This window comes from Eschrichtius robustus, chromosome 5, assembly GCF_028021215.1.
Source record: "Eschrichtius robustus isolate mEscRob2 chromosome 5, mEscRob2.pri, whole genome shotgun sequence".
In the NCBI taxonomy this organism is placed as follows: Eukaryota; Metazoa; Chordata; class Mammalia; order Artiodactyla; family Eschrichtiidae; genus Eschrichtius; species Eschrichtius robustus.
In genome coordinates this window covers 112,860,590-112,877,847 of record NC_090828.1, presented here as the reverse complement: position 1 = coordinate 112,877,847, position 17,258 = coordinate 112,860,590, and positions in this window count along the sequence as shown.

Here is a 17,258-nt window from a genome sequence, read left to right as displayed (position 1 = left end):
AACCCCTACCCTAACCCTAACACTTACACTAATCCTAACCTGTACCCTAAACCGAGCCCTAACCCTAAAACTAAACGTAACCCTAACACATACCCGAACCCGTACTAGAACCCGTACCCGAACCCGTACCCTAAGCCGTACCCTAACACTAACCCTAACCCTAACTGTAACCCGAAGCTACCCTTGACTGATTATGCCTCAAATAGATTTCCTAAGCACCAGTGTTTTAAGGAACAGGTTAAAAAGATAATCATAATGTGATTTCTTTTTAACGGGTGTGTTCCTTATCTTATCCTAGTGTCTAAACTCTTCCCCATGGCTGGACCCCAAATAATATTCATTCACGTGCTAAGTGTTTTCTAGAGGGTGGGATAGGTTTAATAAATACACTAAACCTAAGGTGTACCCTAACCCTAATCCTACCATAACCCTAACACGTAACCTAATCTTAACCCGTACCCTAAAGCGAGCCATAACCCTAAAACTAACCCTAACACTAACCCATACGCTACGCCGTACCCAACCCGTACCCGAATCCGTACCCTAAGCCGTAACCTAACACTAACCCTAACCCGAAGCTACCCTTGACTCCTTCTGCCTCCAATAGATTTGCTAAGCACTAGTGTTTTAAGGAACAGGTTAAAAAGAGAATCCTAATGTGATTTCTTTATAATGGGTGTGTTCCTTATCTTATCCTAGTGTCTAAACTCTTCTCCATGGGGGAACCACAAATAATATTCCTTTACATGCTAAGTGGTATCTAGAGAGTGGGATAGGTTTAATAAATACCCTAAACCTAACACGTACCTTAACCCTAACGCCTACCCTAATCCTAACACGTAAACTAATCCTAACCTGTACCCTAAACCGAGCCCTAACCCTAAAACTAAACTTAATCCTAACCCTAACCCATACACTATGCCGTACCTGAACCCGTACCTGAATCCGTACCATAAGCAGTACCCTAACCCTAACCCTAACCCTAAGCTACCCTTGACCACTTCTGCTTCCAATAGACTTCCTAAGCGCTAGTGTTTTAAGGAACAAGTTAAAAAGAGCATCCTAATGTGATTTCTTTATAATGGGTGTGTTCCTGATATTATCCTAGTGCCTAAACTCTTCTCCAAGGCTGGATTCCTAATAATATTCCTTTACGTTCTAAGTGGTATCTAGAGAGTGGGATACGTTTAATAAATACCCTAATCCTACTGCGTACCCTAACCCTAAACCCTACCATAACTCTAACAAGTACACTAATCTTAACCCGTAACCTAAACCGAGCCCTAACTCTAAAACTAACCCTAAACCTAACACTAACCCATACTCCACGACATATGCGAACCCGTAACCTAAATCGTACCCTAACCCAAACCCTAAGCTACCCTTGACTGCTTCGGCCTCCAATAGATTTCCTAAGCACTAGTGTTTTAAAGAACAGGTTAAAAAGAGAATCCTAATGTGATTTCTTTATAATGGGTGTGTTCCTTATCTTATCCTAGTGTCTAAACTCTTCTCCATGGGGGAACCACAAATAATATTCCTTTACATGCTAAGTGGTATCTAGAGAGTGGGATAGGTTTAATAAATACCCTAACCCTAATGTGTACCTTAACCCTAACCCCTACCCTAACCCTAACACGTAACCTAAACCTAACCTGTACCCTAAACCCAGCCCTAACCCTAAAAGTAACCCTAACCCTAACCCTAAACCGTACCCTACGACATAACCGAACCCGTACCCGAACCCGTACCATAAGCCGTAGCCTAATCCTAATCATAACCCTAAGGTACCCTTGACTGCTTCTGCCTCCAATAGATTTCCTAAGCACTAGTGTTTTAAGGAACAGGTTAAAAAGATAATCGTAATGTGATTCCTTTATAACGGGTGTGTTCCTTATCTTATCCTTGTGTCTAAACTCTTCGCCATGGCTGGACCCCAAATAATATTCCTTGACGTACTAAGTGGTATCTAGAGAGTGGGATAGGTTTAATAAATACCCTAACCCTAACGCGTACCTTAACCCTAACCCCTACCCTAACCCTAACACGTAACCTAATCCCAACCCGTACCAAAAAACCAAGCCCTAACTCTAAAACTAACCCTAAACCTAACACTAACCCATACTCCATGACATACGCGAACCCGTACCCTAAATCGTACCCTAACCCTAACCCTAAGCTACCCTTGACTGCTTCGGCCTCCAATACATTTCCTAAGCACTAGTGTTTTAAGGAACAGGTTAAAAAGAGAATCCTAATGTGATTTCTTTATAATGGGTGTGTTCCTTATCTTATCCTAATGTCTAAACTCTTCTCCATGGCTGGACCCCAAATATTATTCCTTTACGTGCTAAGTGGTATCTAGAGAGTGGGATAGTTTTAATAAATACCCTAACCCTAACGCGTAACCTAACCCTAACACCTACCTTAACCCTAACACGTACCCCAATCCTAACCCGTACCCTAAACTGATCCCTAACCCTAAAACTAAACTTAACCCTAACCCTATCCCATACCCTACCCCGTACCTGAACCCGTACCCGAACCCATACCATAAGCAGTACCCTAACCCTAACTCTAATGCTAAGCTACCCTTGACTTCTTCTGCTTCCAATAGATTTCCTAAGCACTAGTGTTTTAAGGAACAGGTTAAAAAGAGAATCCTAATGGGATTACTTTATATTGGGTGTGTTCCTTATCTTTTCCTACTGTCTAAATTTTTCTCCATGGCTGGAACCCAAATAATATTCCTTTACGTGCTAAGTGTTATCTAGAGTGTGGGATAGGTTTAATACATACACTAAACTTAATGCGTACCCTATCCCTAACCCCTACCCTAGCCCTATCACGTACACTAAACCGAGCCATAACTCTAAAACTAACCGTAACCCTAACCCTAACCCATAACCTACGCCGTACCTGAACCCGTACCCTAATCCGTACCCTAACCCTAACCCTAACCCTAAGCTACCCTTGACTGCTTCTGCCTCCAATAGATTTCATAAGCACTAGTGTTTTAAGTAACAGGTTAAAAAGACAATCCTAATGTGATTTCTTTATAATGGGTGTGTTCCTTATCTTATCCTAGTGTCTAAACTCTTCTCCATGGGGAACCACAAATAATATTCCTTCACATGCTAAGTGGTATCTAGAGAGTGGGATAGGTTTAATAAATGCCCTAGCTCTAACGCGTACCTTAACCCTAACCCCTACCCTAATCCTAACACGTAACCTAATCCTATCCCGTACCCAAAACTGAGCCCTAACTGTAAAACTAACCCTAACCCTAACGCTAACCCATTCTCTGCACCGTACCCGAACCCATACCCTAAGCCTAACACTATCCCTAACCCTAAACCTAAGCTACCCTTGATTGCTCCTGCCTCCAATAGATTCCCTAAGCACTAGTGTTTTAAGGAACAGGTTAAAAAGAGAATCCTAATGTGATTTCTTTGTAATGGTTGTGTTCCTTATCTTATCCTAATGTCTAAACTCTTCTACATGGCTAGACCCCAAATAATATTCTTTATGTGCTAAGTGGTATGTAGAGAGTGGGATAGGTTTAATAAATACCCTAACCCTAACGCGTATCCTAACCCTATCCCCTACCATTACCCTAACACGTACCCTAATCCTAACCTGTACCCTAAACCGAGCCCTAACCCTAAAATTAACCCTAAAACTAACCCTAAACTATACCATACGCCATACCCGAACCCGTAACCGAACCCGTACCATAAGCCGTACACTAACCCTAACCCTAAACCTAAGGTACCCTTGAATGCTTCTGCCTCCAATAGATTTCCTAAGCACTAGTGTTTTAAAGAACAGATTAAAAAGAGAATCCTAATGTGATTTCTTTACAATGGGTGTGTTCCTTATCCTATCCTAGTGTCTAAACTCTTTTCCATCCCTGGATTCCAAATAATTCTCTTTTACGTTCTAAGTGGTATCTAGAGAGTGGGATAGGTTTAATAAATACCCTAAAGCTAACGCGTACACTAACCCTAACCCCTACCCTAACCCTAACACCTACACTAATCCTAATTCCTACCCTAAACCGAGCCCTAACCCTAAAACTAACCCTAACCCTAACCCGTACTCGAACCCGTACCCGAATCTGTACCCTAAGCCGTACCCTAACACTAACCCTAACCCTAACACTAACCCGAAGCCACCCTTGACTGCTTATGCCTCAAATAGATTTCCTAAGCCCTAGTGTTTTAAGAAACAGGTTAAAAAGAGAATCCTAATGTGATTCCTTTATAATGGGTGTGTTCCTTATCTTATCCTAGTGTCTAAACTCTTCTCCATGGCTGGACCCCAAATAATATTCCTTTACATGGTAAGTGGTATCTAGAGACTGGGATAGCTTTAATAAATACCCTAACCCTAACGTTTACCCTAAACCTATCCCCTACCCTAACTCTAACATGTACCCTAATCTTAACCCGTACCCTAAACCGATCCCCAACCCTAAAACTAACCCTAACCCTAACCCTAAACCATACCCTACGCCATACCCGAACCCGTACCCGAACCCGTACCCTATGCCGTACCCTAACACTAACCCTAACCCTCACCCTAACCCTAAGCTATCCTTGACTGCTTCTGCCTCCAATAGATTTCTTAAACACTAGTGTTTTAAGGAACAGATTAAAAAGAGAATCCCAATGTGATTTCTTTATTATGGGTGTGTTCCTTATCTTATCCTAGTGTCTAAACTCTTCTGCATGGCTGGACAGAAAATAATATTCCTTTATGTGCTAAGTGGTATCTAGAGAGTGGGATAGATTTAATAAATAACCTAACCTTAAAGCGTACCCTAACCCTAACCCCTACCCTAACCCTAACACGTACCCTAATCCTAATCCGTAACCTAAACTAAGCCCTAACACTACAACTAACTCTAACCCTAACCCTAAAACATGCCCTATGCCGTACCCGAATCCTTACCCTAAGCCGTACCCTAAACCTAATCCTAAGCTAGCCTTGACTGCTTCTGCCTCCAATGGATTTCCTAAGCACTAGTGTTTTAATGAACAGGTTAAAAAGAGAATCCTAATGTGATTTCTTTATAATAGGTGTGTTCCTTATGTTATCCTAGTGTGTAAACTATTCTCCATGGCTGGACCCCAAATAATATTCCTTTACGTGCTAAGTGGTATCTAGAGAGTGGGATAGGTTTAATAAATACCCTAACCCTAATGCGTACCCTAACCGTAACCCCTACCCTAATCCTAACACGTACCCCAATACTAGCCTGTACCCTAAACCGATCCCTAACCCTAAAACTAACCCTAACGCTAACCCTAACCCATAACCTACACCGTATCCGAACCTGTACCCGAAACCTAACCATAAGCAGTACCCTAACCCTAACCCTAACCATAACCCTAACCTACCCTTGACTGCTTCTGCATCCAATAGATTTCCTAAGCACTATTGTTTTAAGGAACAGGTTAAAAAGAGAATCCTAATGTGATTCCTTTATAATGGGTGTGTTCCTAATCTTTTCCTACTGTATAAACTCTTCTCCATGGTTGGACCCCAAATAATATTCCTTTACGTGCAAAGTTTTATCTAGAATGTGGGATAGGTTTAATAAATACCCTTAACCTAATGCGTACCCTTACCCTAACACGTACCCTAATCCTAACCCGTACCCTAAACTGAGCCCTAACTCTAAAACTAACTCTGACCCTAACCCTAACCCATACCCTATGCCGTACCCGAATCCGTACCCTAAGCCGTACCCTAACCCTAACACTAACCCTAACCCTAAGCTAGCCTTGACTGCTTCTGCCTCCAATAGATTTCCTAAGCACTAGTGTTTTAAGGAACAGGTTAAAAAGGGAATCCTAATGTGATTTCTTTATAATAGGTGTGTTCCTTATGTTATCTTAGTGTGTAAACTATTCGCCATGGCTGGACCCCAAATACTATTCCTTTACGTGCTAAGTGGTATCTAGAGAGTGGGATAGGTTTAATAAATATCCTAACCCTAACGCGTACCCTAACGCTAAACCCTACGCTAACCCTAACACGTACCCCAATCCTAACCCGTACCCTAAACCGAGCCGTAACCCTAAAACTAAACTTAATCCTAACCGTAACCCATACACTATGCCGTACCTGAACCCGTACCCGAACCCGTACCATAAGCAGTACCCTAACCCTAACCCAAACCCTAAGCTACCCTTGACTGCTTCTGTTTCCAATAGATTTCCTAAGCACTAGTGTTTTAAGGAACAGGTTAAAAAGAGAATCCTAATGTGTTTTCTTTATAATGAGTGTGTTCCGTATCTTATCCTAGTGTCTAAACTCTTTTCCATGGCTGGATTCCAAATAATATTCTTTTACGTTCTAAGTGGTATCTAGAGAGTGGGAAAGGTTTAATAAATACCCTAACCCTAACGCATACCCAAATCCTAACCCCTACCCTAACCCTAACACTTACACTAATCCTAACCTGTACCCTAAACCGAGCCCTAACCCTAAAACTAAACGTAACCCTAACACATACCCGAACCCGTACTAGAACCCGTACCCGAACCCGTACCCTAAGCCGTACCCTAACACTAACCCTAACCCTAACTGTAACCCGAAGCTACCCTTGACTGATTATGCCTCAAATAGATTTCCTAAGCACTAGTGTTTTAAGGAACAGGTTAAAAAGATAATCATAATGTGATTTCTTTTTAACGGGTGTGTTCCTTATCTTATCCTAGTGTCTAAACTCTTCCCCATGGCTGGACCCCAAATAATATTCATTCACGTGCTAAGTGTTTTCTAGAGGGTGGGATAGGTTTAATAAATACACTAAACCTAAGGTGTACCCTAACCCTAATCCTACCATAACCCTAACACGTAACCTAATCTTAACCCGTACCCTAAAGCGAGCCATAACCCTAAAACTAACCCTAACACTAACCCATACGCTACGCCGTACCCAACCCGTACCCGAATCCGTACCCTAAGCCGTAACCTAACACTAACCCTAACCCGAAGCTACCCTTGACTCCTTCTGCCTCCAATAGATTTGCTAAGCACTAGTGTTTTAAGGAACAGGTTAAAAAGAGAATCCTAATGTGATTTCTTTATAATGGGTGTGTTCCTTATCTTATCCTAGTGTCTAAACTCTTCTCCATGGGGGAACCACAAATAATATTCCTTTACATGCTAAGTGGTATCTAGAGAGTGGGATAGGTTTAATAAATACCCTAAACCTAACACGTACCTTAACCCTAACGCCTACCCTAATCCTAACACGTAAACTAATCCTAACCTGTACCCTAAACCGAGCCCTAACCCTAAAACTAAACTTAATCCTAACCCTAACCCATACACTATGCCGTACCTGAACCCGTACCTGAATCCGTACCATAAGCAGTACCCTAACCCTAACCCTAACCCTAAGCTACCCTTGACCACTTCTGCTTCCAATAGACTTCCTAAGCGCTAGTGTTTTAAGGAACAAGTTAAAAAGAGCATCCTAATGTGATTTCTTTATAATGGGTGTGTTCCTGATATTATCCTAGTGCCTAAACTCTTCTCCAAGGCTGGATTCCTAATAATATTCCTTTACGTTCTAAGTGGTATCTAGAGAGTGGGATACGTTTAATAAATACCCTAATCCTACTGCGTACCCTAACCCTAAACCCTACCATAACTCTAACAAGTACACTAATCTTAACCCGTAACCTAAACCGAGCCCTAACTCTAAAACTAACCCTAAACCTAACACTAACCCATACTCCACGACATATGCGAACCCGTAACCTAAATCGTACCCTAACCCAAACCCTAAGCTACCCTTGACTGCTTCGGCCTCCAATAGATTTCCTAAGCACTAGTGTTTTAAAGAACAGGTTAAAAAGAGAATCCTAATGTGATTTCTTTATAATGGGTGTGTTCCTTATCTTATCCTAGTGTCTAAACTCTTCTCCATGGGGGAACCACAAATAATATTCCTTTACATGCTAAGTGGTATCTAGAGAGTGGGATAGGTTTAATAAATACCCTAACCCTAATGTGTACCTTAACCCTAACCCCTACCCTAACCCTAACACGTAACCTAATCCTAACCTGTACCCTAAACCCAGCCCTAACCCTAAAAGTAACCCTAACCCTAACCCTAAACCGTACCCTACGACATAACCGAACCCGTACCCGAACCCGTACCATAAGCCGTAGCCTAATCCTAATCATAACCCTAAGGTACCCTTGACTGCTTCTGCCTCCAATAGATTTCCTAAGCACTAGTGTTTTAAGGAACAGGTTAAAAAGATAATCGTAATGTGATTCCTTTATAACGGGTGTGTTCCTTATCTTATCCTTGTGTCTAAACTCTTCGCCATGGCTGGACCCCAAATAATATTCCTTGACGTACTAAGTGGTATCTAGAGAGTGGGATAGGTTTAATAAATACCCTAACCCTAACGCGTACCTTAACCCTAACCCCTACCCTAACCCTAACACGTAACCTAATCCCAACCCGTACCAAAAAACCAAGCCCTAACTCTAAAACTAACCCTAAACCTAACACTAACCCATACTCCATGACATACGCGAACCCGTACCCTAAATCGTACCCTAACCCTAACCCTAAGCTACCCTTGACTGCTTCGGCCTCCAATACATTTCCTAAGCACTAGTGTTTTAAGGAACAGGTTAAAAAGAGAATCCTAATGTGATTTCTTTATAATGGGTGTGTTCCTTATCTTATCCTAATGTCTAAACTCTTCTCCATGGCTGGACCCCAAATATTATTCCTTTACGTGCTAAGTGGTATCTAGAGAGTGGGATAGTTTTAATAAATACCCTAACCCTAACGCGTAACCTAACCCTAACACCTACCTTAACCCTAACACGTACCCCAATCCTAACCCGTACCCTAAACTGATCCCTAACCCTAAAACTAAACTTAACCCTAACCCTATCCCATACCCTACCCCGTACCTGAACCCGTACCCGAACCCATACCATAAGCAGTACCCTAACCCTAACTCTAATGCTAAGCTACCCTTGACTTCTTCTGCTTCCAATAGATTTCCTAAGCACTAGTGTTTTAAGGAACAGGTTAAAAAGAGAATCCTAATGGGATTACTTTATATTGGGTGTGTTCCTTATCTTTTCCTACTGTCTAAATTTTTCTCCATGGCTGGAACCCAAATAATATTCCTTTACGTGCTAAGTGTTATCTAGAGTGTGGGATAGGTTTAATACATACACTAAACTTAATGCGTACCCTATCCCTAACCCCTACCCTAGCCCTATCACGTACACTAAACCGAGCCATAACTCTAAAACTAACCGTAACCCTAACCCTAACCCATAACCTACGCCGTACCTGAACCCGTACCCTAATCCGTACCCTAACCCTAACCCTAACCCTAAGCTACCCTTGACTGCTTCTGCCTCCAATAGATTTCATAAGCACTAGTGTTTTAAGTAACAGGTTAAAAAGACAATCCTAATGTGATTTCTTTATAATGGGTGTGTTCCTTATCTTATCCTAGTGTCTAAACTCTTCTCCATGGGGAACCACAAATAATATTCCTTCACATGCTAAGTGGTATCTAGAGAGTGGGATAGGTTTAATAAATGCCCTAGCTCTAACGCGTACCTTAACCCTAACCCCTACCCTAATCCTAACACGTAACCTAATCCTATCCCGTACCCAAAACTGAGCCCTAACTGTAAAACTAACCCTAACCCTAACGCTAACCCATTCTCTGCACCGTACCCGAACCCATACCCTAAGCCTAACACTATCCCTAACCCTAAACCTAAGCTACCCTTGATTGCTCCTGCCTCCAATAGATTCCCTAAGCACTAGTGTTTTAAGGAACAGGTTAAAAAGAGAATCCTAATGTGATTTCTTTGTAATGGTTGTGTTCCTTATCTTATCCTAATGTCTAAACTCTTCTACATGGCTAGACCCCAAATAATATTCTTTATGTGCTAAGTGGTATGTAGAGAGTGGGATAGGTTTAATAAATACCCTAACCCTAACGCGTATCCTAACCCTATCCCCTACCATTACCCTAACACGTACCCTAATCCTAACCTGTACCCTAAACCGAGCCCTAACCCTAAAATTAACCCTAAAACTAACCCTAAACTATACCATACGCCATACCCGAACCCGTAACCGAACCCGTACCATAAGCCGTACACTAACCCTAACCCTAAACCTAAGGTACCCTTGAATGCTTCTGCCTCCAATAGATTTCCTAAGCACTAGTGTTTTAAAGAACAGATTAAAAAGAGAATCCTAATGTGATTTCTTTACAATGGGTGTGTTCCTTATCCTATCCTAGTGTCTAAACTCTTTTCCATCCCTGGATTCCAAATAATTCTCTTTTACGTTCTAAGTGGTATCTAGAGAGTGGGATAGGTTTAATAAATACCCTAAAGCTAACGCGTACACTAACCCTAACCCCTACCCTAACCCTAACACCTACACTAATCCTAATTCCTACCCTAAACCGAGCCCTAACCCTAAAACTAACCCTAACCCTAACCCGTACTCGAACCCGTACCCGAATCTGTACCCTAAGCCGTACCCTAACACTAACCCTAACCCTAACACTAACCCGAAGCCACCCTTGACTGCTTATGCCTCAAATAGATTTCCTAAGCCCTAGTGTTTTAAGAAACAGGTTAAAAAGAGAATCCTAATGTGATTCCTTTATAATGGGTGTGTTCCTTATCTTATCCTAGTGTCTAAACTCTTCTCCATGGCTGGACCCCAAATAATATTCCTTTACATGGTAAGTGGTATCTAGAGACTGGGATAGCTTTAATAAATACCCTAACCCTAACGTTTACCCTAAACCTATCCCCTACCCTAACTCTAACATGTACCCTAATCTTAACCCGTACCCTAAACCGATCCCCAACCCTAAAACTAACCCTAACCCTAACCCTAAACCATACCCTACGCCATACCCGAACCCGTACCCGAACCCGTACCCTATGCCGTACCCTAACACTAACCCTAACCCTCACCCTAACCCTAAGCTATCCTTGACTGCTTCTGCCTCCAATAGATTTCTTAAACACTAGTGTTTTAAGGAACAGATTAAAAAGAGAATCCCAATGTGATTTCTTTATTATGGGTGTGTTCCTTATCTTATCCTAGTGTCTAAACTCTTCTGCATGGCTGGACAGAAAATAATATTCCTTTATGTGCTAAGTGGTATCTAGAGAGTGGGATAGATTTAATAAATAACCTAACCTTAAAGCGTACCCTAACCCTAACCCCTACCCTAACCCTAACACGTACCCTAATCCTAATCCGTAACCTAAACTAAGCCCTAACACTACAACTAACTCTAACCCTAACCCTAAAACATGCCCTATGCCGTACCCGAATCCTTACCCTAAGCCGTACCCTAAACCTAATCCTAAGCTAGCCTTGACTGCTTCTGCCTCCAATGGATTTCCTAAGCACTAGTGTTTTAATGAACAGGTTAAAAAGAGAATCCTAATGTGATTTCTTTATAATAGGTGTGTTCCTTATGTTATCCTAGTGTGTAAACTATTCTCCATGGCTGGACCCCAAATAATATTCCTTTACGTGCTAAGTGGTATCTAGAGAGTGGGATAGGTTTAATAAATACCCTAACCCTAATGCGTACCCTAACCGTAACCCCTACCCTAATCCTAACACGTACCCCAATACTAGCCTGTACCCTAAACCGATCCCTAACCCTAAAACTAACCCTAACGCTAACCCTAACCCATAACCTACACCGTATCCGAACCTGTACCCGAAACCTAACCATAAGCAGTACCCTAACCCTAACCCTAACCATAACCCTAACCTACCCTTGACTGCTTCTGCATCCAATAGATTTCCTAAGCACTATTGTTTTAAGGAACAGGTTAAAAAGAGAATCCTAATGTGATTCCTTTATAATGGGTGTGTTCCTAATCTTTTCCTACTGTATAAACTCTTCTCCATGGTTGGACCCCAAATAATATTCCTTTACGTGCAAAGTTTTATCTAGAATGTGGGATAGGTTTAATAAATACCCTTAACCTAATGCGTACCCTTACCCTAACACGTACCCTAATCCTAACCCGTACCCTAAACTGAGCCCTAACTCTAAAACTAACTCTGACCCTAACCCTAACCCATACCCTATGCCGTACCCGAATCCGTACCCTAAGCCGTACCCTAACGCTAACACTAACCCTAACCCTAAGCTAGCCTTGACTGCTTCTGCCTCCAATAGATTTCCTAAGCACTAGTGTTTTAAGGAACAGGTTAAAAAGGGAATCCTAATGTGATTTCTTTATAATAGGTGTGTTCCTTATGTTATCTTAGTGTGTAAACTATTCGCCATGGCTGGACCCCAAATACTATTCCTTTACGTGCTAAGTGGTATCTAGAGAGTGGGATAGGTTTAATAAATATCCTAACCCTAACGCGTACCCTAACGCTAAACCCTACGCTAACCCTAACACGTACCCCAATCCTAACCCGTACCCTAAACCGAGCCGTAACCCTAAAACTAAACTTAATCCTAACCGTAACCCATACACTATGCCGTACCTGAACCCGTACCCGAACCCGTACCATAAGCAGTACCCTAACCCTAACCCAAACCCTAAGCTACCCTTGACTGCTTCTGTTTCCAATAGATTTCCTAAGCACTAGTGTTTTAAGGAACAGGTTAAAAAGAGAATCCTAATGTGTTTTATTTATAATGAGTGTGTTCCGTATCTTATCCTAGTGTCTAAACTCTTTTCCATGGCTGGATTCCAAATAATATTCTTTTACGTTCTAAGTGGTATCTAGAGAGTGGGAAAGGTTTAATAAATACCCTAACCCTAACGCATACCCAAATCCTAACCCCTACCCTAACCCTAACACTTACACTAATCCTAACCTGTACCCTAAACCGAGCCCTAACCCTAAAACTAAACGTAACCCTAACACATACCCGAACCCGTACTAGAACCCGTACCCGAACCCGTACCCTAAGCCGTACCCTAACACTAACCCTAACCCTAACTGTAACCCGAAGCTACCCTTGACTGATTATGCCTCAAATAGATTTCCTAAGCACTAGTGTTTTAAGGAACAGGTTAAAAAGATAATCATAATGTGATTTCTTTTTAACGGGTGTGTTCCTTATCTTATCCTAGTGTCTAAACTCTTCCCCATGGCTGGACCCCAAATAATATTCATTCACGTGCTAAGTGTTTTCTAGAGGGTGGGATAGGTTTAATAAATACACTAAACCTAAGGTGTACCCTAACCCTAATCCTACCATAACCCTAACACGTAACCTAATCTTAACCCGTACCCTAAAGCGAGCCATAACCCTAAAACTAACCCTAACACTAACCCATACGCTACGCCGTACCCAACCCGTACCCGAATCCGTACCCTAAGCCGTAACCTAACACTAACCCTAACCCGAAGCTACCCTTGACTCCTTCTGCCTCCAATAGATTTGCTAAGCACTAGTGTTTTAAGGAACAGGTTAAAAAGAGAATCCTAATGTGATTTCTTTATAATGGGTGTGTTCCTTATCTTATCCTAGTGTCTAAACTCTTCTCCATGGGGGAACCACAAATAATATTCCTTTACATGCTAAGTGGTATCTAGAGAGTGGGATAGGTTTAATAAATACCCTAAACCTAACACGTACCTTAACCCTAACGCCTACCCTAATCCTAACACGTAAACTAATCCTAACCTGTACCCTAAACCGAGCCCTAACCCTAAAACTAAACTTAATCCTAACCCTAACCCATACACTATGCCGTACCTGAACCCGTACCTGAATCCGTACCATAAGCAGTACCCTAACCCTAACCCTAACCCTAAGCTACCCTTGACCACTTCTGCTTCCAATAGACTTCCTAAGCGCTAGTGTTTTAAGGAACAAGTTAAAAAGAGCATCCTAATGTGATTTCTTTATAATGGGTGTGTTCCTGATATTATCCTAGTGCCTAAACTCTTCTCCAAGGCTGGATTCCTAATAATATTCCTTTACGTTCTAAGTGGTATCTAGAGAGTGGGATACGTTTAATAAATACCCTAATCCTACTGCGTACCCTAACCCTAAACCCTACCATAACTCTAACAAGTACACTAATCTTAACCCGTAACCTAAACCGAGCCCTAACTCTAAAACTAACCCTAAACCTAACACTAACCCATACTCCACGACATATGCGAACCCGTAACCTAAATCGTACCCTAACCCAAACCCTAAGCTACCCTTGACTGCTTCGGCCTCCAATAGATTTCCTAAGCACTAGTGTTTTAAAGAACAGGTTAAAAAGAGAATCCTAATGTGATTTCTTTATAATGGGTGTGTTCCTTATCTTATCCTAGTGTCTAAACTCTTCTCCATGGGGGAACCACAAATAATATTCCTTTACATGCTAAGTGGTATCTAGAGAGTGGGATAGGTTTAATAAATACCCTAACCCTAATGTGTACCTTAACCCTAACCCCTACCCTAACCCTAACACGTAACCTAATCCTAACCTGTACCCTAAACCCAGCCCTAACCCTAAAAGTAACCCTAACCCTAACCCTAAACCGTACCCTATGACATAACCGAACCCGTACCCGAACCCGTACCATAAGCCGTAGCCTAATCCTAATCATAACCCTAAGGTACCCTTGACTGCTTCTGCCTCCAATAGATTTCCTAAGCACTAGTGTTTTAAGGAACAGGTTAAAAAGATAATCGTAATGTGATTCCTTTATAACGGGTGTGTTCCTTATCTTATCCTTGTGTCTAAACTCTTCGCCATGGCTGGACCCCAAATAATATTCCTTGACGTACTAAGTGGTATCTAGAGAGTGGGATAGGTTTAATAAATACCCTAACCCTAATGCGTACCCTAACCGTAACCCCTACCCTAATCCTAACACGTACCCCAATACTAGCCTGTACCCTAAACCGATCCCTAACCCTAAAACTAACCCTAACGCTAACCCTAACCCATAACCTACACCGTATCCGAACCTGTACCCGAAACCTAACCATAAGCAGTACCCTAACCCTAACCCTAACCATAACCCTAACCTACCCTTGACTGCTTCTGCATCCAATAGATTTCCTAAGCACTATTGTTTTAAGGAACAGGTTAAAAAGAGAATCCTAATGTGATTCCTTTATAATGGGTGTGTTCCTTATCTTTTCCTACTGTATAAACTCTTCTCCATGGTTGGACCCCAAATAATATTCCTTTACGTGCAAAGTTTTATCTAGAATGTGGGATAGGTTTAATAAATACCCTTAACCTAATGCGTACCCTTACCCTAACCCCTACCCTAACCCTAACACGTACCCTAATCCTAACCCGTACCCTAAACTGAGCCCTAACTCTAAAACTAACTCTGACCGTAACCCTAACCCATACCCTATGCCGTACCCGAATCCGTACCCTAAGCCGTACCCTAACCCTAACACTAACCCTAACCCTAAGCTAGCCTTGACTGCTTCTGCCTCCAATAGATTTCCTAAGCACTAGTGTTTTAAGGAACAGGTTAAAAAGGGAATCCTAATGTGATTTCTTTATAATAGGTGTGTTCCTTATGTTATCTTAGTGTGTAAACTATTCGCCATGGCTGGACCCCAAATACTATTCCTTTACGTGCTAAGTGGTATCTAGAGAGTGGGATAGGTTTAATAAATATCCTAACCCTAACGCGTACCCTAACGCTAAACCCTACGCTAACCCTAACACGTACCCCAATCCTAACCCGTACCCTAAACCGAGCCGTAACCCTAAAACTAAACTTAATCCTAACCGTAACCCATACACTATGCCGTACCTGAACCCGTACCCGAACCCGTACCATAAGCAGTACCCTAACCCTAACCCAAACCCTAAGCTACCCTTGACTGCTTCTGTTTCCAATAGATTTCCTAAGCACTAGTGTTTTAAGGAACAGGTTAAAAAGAGAATCCTAATGTGTTTTCTTTATAATGAGTGTGTTCCGTATCTTATCCTAGTGTCTAAACTCTTTTCCATGGCTGGATTCCAAATAATATTCTTTTACGTTCTAAGTGGTATCTAGAGAGTGGGAAAGGTTTAATAAATACCCTAACCCTAACGCATACCCAAATCCTAACCCCTACCCTAACCCTAACACTTACACTAATCCTAACCTGTACCCTAAACCGAGCCCTAACCCTAAAACTAAACGTAACCCTAACACATACCCGAACCCGTACTAGAACCCGTACCCGAACCCGTACCCTAAGCCGTACCCTAACACTAACCCTAACCCTAACTGTAACCCGAAGCTACCCTTGACTGATTATGCCTCAAATAGATTTCCTAAGCACTAGTGTTTTAAGGAACAGGTTAAAAAGATAATCATAATGTGATTTCTTTTTAACGGGTGTGTTCCTTATCTTATCCTAGTGTCTAAACTCTTCCCCATGGCTGGACCCCAAATAATATTCATTCACGTGCTAAGTGTTTTCTAGAGGGTGGGATAGGTTTAATAAATACACTAAACCTAAGGTGTACCCTAACCCTAATCCTACCATAACCCTAACACGTAACCTAATCTTAACCCGTACCCTAAAGCGAGCCATAACCCTAAAACTAACCCTAACACTAACCCATACGCTACGCCGTACCCAACCCGTACCCGAATCCGTACCCTAAGCCGTAACCTAACACTAACCCTAACCCGAAGCTACCCTTGACTCCTTCTGCCTCCAATAGATTTGCTAAGCACTAGTGTTTTAAGGAACAGGTTAAAAAGAGAATCCTAATGTGATTTCTTTATAATGGGTGTGTTCCTTATCTTATCCTAGTGTCTAAACTCTTCTCCATGGCTGGACCCAAATAATATTCCTTTACATGCTAAGTGGTATCTAGAGAGTGGGATAGGTTTAATAAATACCCTAAACCTAACACGTACCTTAACCCTAACGCCTACCCTAACCCTAACACGTAACCTAATCCTAACCTGTACCCTAAACCGAGCCCTAACCCTATAACTAACCCTAACCCTAACCCTAAACCATACACTATGACATACCCGAACAAGTTTCATAAGCCTTACCCTAACCCTAATCATAACCCTAAGGTACCCTTGACTGCTTCTGCCTCCAATAGATTTCCTAAGCACTAGTATTTTAAGGAACAGGTTAAAAAGGTAATCGTAATGTGATTCCTTTATAACGGGTGTCTTCCTTATCTTATCCTAGTGTCTAAATTCTTCTCCATGGCTGGACTCAAATAATATTCCTTTA